We start from the raw sequence: 5040 nt of genomic DNA, 5'->3' as shown, positions 1-5040 counted from the left end.
TCTTGATTCCGTGTGTGTCTTGATTCCGTGTGTTTCTTGATTCCTTGTGTTTCTTGATTCCGTGTGTGTCTTGATTCCGTTTGTGTCTTGATTCCTTGTGTTTCTTGATTCATTGTGTTTCTTGATTCCGTGTGTGTCTTGATTCCGTGTGTGTCTTGATTCCGTGTGTTTCTTGATTCCTTGTGTTTCTTGATTCCGTGTGTGTCTTGATTCCGTTTGTGTCTTGATTCCTTGTGTTTCTTGATTCATTGTGTTTCTTGATTCCGTGTGTGTCTTGATTCCGTTTGTGTCTTGATTCCTTGTGTTTCTTGATTCATTGTGTTTCTTGATTCCGTGTGTGTCTTGATTCCGTGTGTGTCTTGATTCCGTGTGTTTCTTGATTCCTTGTGTTTCTTGATTCCGTGTGTGTCTTGATTCCGTTTGTGTCTTGATTCCTTGTGTTTCTTGATTCATTGTGTTTCTTGATTCCGTGTGTGTCTTGATTCCGTGTGTGTCTTGATTCCGTGTGTGTCTTGATTCCGTGTGTGTCTTGATTCCGTTTGTGTCTTGATTCCTTGTGTGTCTTGATTCCGTCTGTGCCTTGATTCCTTGTGTTTCTTGATTCATTGTGTTTCTTGATTCCGTGTGTGTCTTGATTCCGTGTGTGTCTTGATTCCGTGTGTGTCTTGATTCCGTGTGTGTCTTGATTCCTTGTGTTTCTTGATTCCGTCTGTGTCTTGATTCATTGTGTGTCTTGATTCCGTGTGTGTCTTGATTCCGTGTGTGTCTTGATTCCTTGTGTTTCTTGATTCCGTGCGTGTCTTGATTCCTTGTGTTTCTTGATTCCGTGCGTGTCTTGATTCAGTGTGTGTCTTGATTCCGTGTGTGTCTTGATTCCATGTGTGTCTTGATTCCTTGTGTTTCTTGATTCCGTGTGTGTCTTGATTCCGTCTGTGTCTTGATTCCATGTGTGTCTTGATTCCTTGTGTTTCTTGATTCCGTGCGTGTCTTGATTCCGTCTGTGCCTTGATTCCTTGTGTTTCTTGATTCCGTTTGTGTCTTGATTCCTTGTGTTTCTTGATTCCGTGTGTGTCTTGATTCCGTCTGTGTCTTGATTCTTGTGTTTCTTGATTCCGTGTGTGTCTTGATCCCGTTTGTGTCTTGATTCCTTGTGTTTCTTGATTCCTTGTGTGTCTTGATTCCTTGTGTGTCTTGATTCCGTCTATGCCTTGATTCCTTGTGTTTCTTGATTCCGTGTGTGTCTTGATTCCGTTTGAGTCTTGATTCCTTGTGTTTCTTGAATCCGTGTGTGTCTTGATTCCGTGTGTGTCTTGATTCCGTCTGTGCCTTGATTCCTTGTGTGTCTTGATTCCGTGTGTGTCTTGATTCCGTCTGTGCCTTGATTCCTTGTGTTTCTTGATTCCGTGTGTGTCTTGATTCCTTGTGTGTCTTGATTTCTTGTGATTCTTGATTCCGTGCGTGTCTTGATTCCGTGTGTGTCTTGATTCCCTCTGTGCCTTGATTCCTTGTGTTTCTTGATTCCGTGTGTGTCTTGATTCCGTTTGTGTCTTGATTCCTTGTGTTTCTTGATTCCGTGTGTGTCTTGATTCCGTGTGTTTCTTGATTTCTTGTGTTTCTTGATTCCGTGTGTGTCTTGATTCCGTTTGTGTCTTGATTCCTTGTGTTTCTTGATTCCGTGTGTGTCTTGATTCCGTGTGTTTCTTGATTCCTTGTGTTTCTTGATTCCGTGTGTGTCTTGATTCCGTTTGTGTCTTGATTCTTTGTGTTTCTTGATTCCGTGTGTGTCTTGATTCCGTGTGTTTCATGATTCCGTGTGTGTCTTGATTTCGTGTGTTTCATGATTCCGTGTGTGTCTTGATTCCGTGTGTTTCTTGATTTCGTGTATGTCTTGATTCCTTTTGTTTCTTGATTCCTTGTGTGTCTTGATTCCGTGTGTGTCTTGATTCCGTGTGTGTCTTGATTCCTTGTGTTTCTTGGTTCCTTGTGTTTCTTGATTCCGTGTGTTTCTTGATTCCTTGTGTTTCTTGATTCCTTGTGTTTCTTGATTCCGTGTGTTTCTTGATTCCTTGTGTTTCTTGATTCCTTGTGTTTCTTGATTCCTTGTGTTTCTTGATTCCGTGTGTTTCTTGATTCCTTGTGTTTCTTGATTCCTTGTGTTTCTTGATTCAAAGTCCCCTCAAATTGCAAATGGTAAACCTTGGGATCGTGTCAGTGTCCATGTGTGTCTTGATTCTGTGTGTGTCTTGAGTCCGTGTGTGTCTTGAGTCCGTGTATTGATTCCGTGTGTCCGTGTCCGTTAGAGTCTATGAGTGTCCGTATCCGTGTCCGTGTCCGTGTCATTATCCCTGGGGTATTGAGTCCAGGATGCCATTTGTGTCCCCTCAAATTGCCTCCCTTATCTCCACCTTGGGATCGTGTCAGTGTCCATGTGTGTCTTGATTCCGTGTGTGTCTTGAGTCCGCGTGTGTCTTGAATCCGTGTGTGTCTTGAGTCCATGTGTGTCTTGAGTCCGTGTGTGTCTTGATTCCGCGTGTGTCTTGAGTCTGCGTGTGTCTTGAGTCCGCGTGTGTCTTGAGTCCGTGTGTGTCTTGATTCCGCGTGTGTCTTGAGTCCTTGTGTCTCCTGCAGCCGTGTGCGTCTTGATTCCGTGTGTCCGGGTGTCTTTGGGGTTTTGGGTCCAGGAAGCTATTTGTGTCGACCCAAATTGCCTCCCTTCTCCCCACCTGAAATCCAGGTGGATTGAAAGACCTGCCCGAGGTCAGTGGATCCAGGTATCCGTCCGTGGGCCCCCGGATTTCAACCCTTCCCCACATTCCAAGGGGTCAGTCAATCAATCTTCAGCTATCCAGAGAATCTATCGAAACTGATGCTCCTACAGGAGGGGACACACAGATAAATCTGTGCCCTGTACTTGCAACCGTTCCGACAGGCTCGAACGCAGGTCTATCCGGATTAAGAACATGTTCTATCCGACTAGGCCACGCTGGAGTTGCCTTCTGAATCAAATTTTGCACTTGTATTTATATCTCGTAGTAAGGTTAGTTAGTGTCTATTTATCAACATTTGCAATGACTGACGTGTGAAGTTGTGAGTTTGTGTTGAGAGTTAGAAATACATGACAGCTTATTCGATGAGGTTGCGGTCCAGTGAGGCAGTTTCATGAATGAATATTGGAGAATTTAGGCAAACTGACGTGTGTGTGTGTGTGTTTAAAGGTATGTATTATTTAATATTTAGTGTGGTGTGTGTGTGTCCAAATGAGATTGTGAATGGTAAACAAGCAATCCAATACCTAATATGTGCTAATCTAGGCCTCGTTTTGTATACATATATATATGTGTTTTACTAGGGAATGAAAATCCGGTTTGTTTTATTCTAAGTTTTTTCAACAATAAATAGTACATACGCGAACGAACGGTTCGGCTGGTAAGAATAGCGTTGTGGCGGTCATTTTCTCTGTTAGGCGGGGGTCGGGGGAGGGGGCGGGGGTGGTCTCTGGTAATTGTGGTATGGGGGGTAGTTATATTTGGGCCTCGGTTGGGGGGTAGGGTGTTGGTAGGGGGGGTGGGGGCCGAGGGAGCAGCAGTGGGGGGGCCTGAGGGGTGGGGGGAGGGAAAGGCATGGAGTTGCCAGTTAATCATTAAGATATTAATTTGTAAAGATAGGTTATATAAGGAAAGATGTTTAGGAAGGAATAAGAAAAGTGTTTCGAACTGATGAAAGTATATGAGTTATAGTGATTCATGTTAGAAGAAAGATATGTGCTTTAAAAGGTGAAGAGATTTGTAAAGGACTTTATCTGCTTAATAATATATTAATTAACGGTAAATGACCATTGGAGATAGATATTCAACAGCATAAAGAGTGGACAAGTTTTAGCAGGAAGGCCGGCACAGAGAGAGAGAATGGACTGATAAATAGTTAGACATTTTTTCTCGAATGGTATACTCTAATAATCATAGGTACATATTTCAGAGCGCGACATTCGTGCGCGCGCGCGTACACACACATATATACACACACACACACATATACACACACACACACACACACACATATACACACACACACACACACACACACACACACACACACACACACACACACACACAAACACACACACACACACACACACACACACAAACACACACACACACACACACACACACACACACACACACACACACACACACACACACACACACACACACACACGCACACACACACATATATATACAAACATACATACAGTCTCGACAGTCAAATTGCAGAAACTGTCACAATTATGACAAGGATCACTCATATTGGATATATACACACACAGATAAATTCACGTGGATAAGTCACTCCAATTACACGTATGTACACACACAGACAACATATTTCAGTGAGTGTGGCCCATAGTATACATTAATACTCACACATGCCAGCCCATTCACTATTAATTGGTGTACATATTCATTCACACACATGTTTATGTGTCTCTTTCTTATAAAATACACACATACTGAAAGGAATCTTTGAGAACATTATATACCACATATGTCAGACCAATCCCCAAGTATGCAGCTCCAGCATGGAGTCCACATCTAGTCAAGCATAAGACTAAACTGGAAAAGGTTCAAAGGTTTGCCATCAGACTAGAACCCGAGCTAAGAGGTATGAGCTACGAGGAGAGACTACGGGAATTAAACCTCACTTCGTTGGAAGACAGAAGAGTTAAGGGGGACATGATCACCACATTCAAGATTCTCAAGGGAATCGATAGGGTAGATAAAGGTAGGCTATTTAAAACAAGGGGCACACGTACTAGGGGACACAGGTGGAAACTGAGTGCCCAAATGAGCCACAGAGATATTAGAAAGAACTTTTTTAGTGTCAGAGTAGTTGACAAATGGAATGCATTAGGAAGTGATGTGGTGGAGGCTGACTCCATACACAGTTTCAAGTGTAGATATGATAGAGCCCAATAGGCTCAGGAACCAGTACTCCTGTTGATTGACGGTTGAGAGGCGGGACCAAAGAGCCAGAGCTCAACCC

This window comes from Procambarus clarkii, chromosome 78 (genome assembly GCF_040958095.1).
Source record: "Procambarus clarkii isolate CNS0578487 chromosome 78, FALCON_Pclarkii_2.0, whole genome shotgun sequence".
Taxonomy (NCBI): domain Eukaryota; kingdom Metazoa; phylum Arthropoda; class Malacostraca; order Decapoda; family Cambaridae; genus Procambarus; species Procambarus clarkii.
This window is presented reverse-complemented; position numbering follows the sequence as displayed.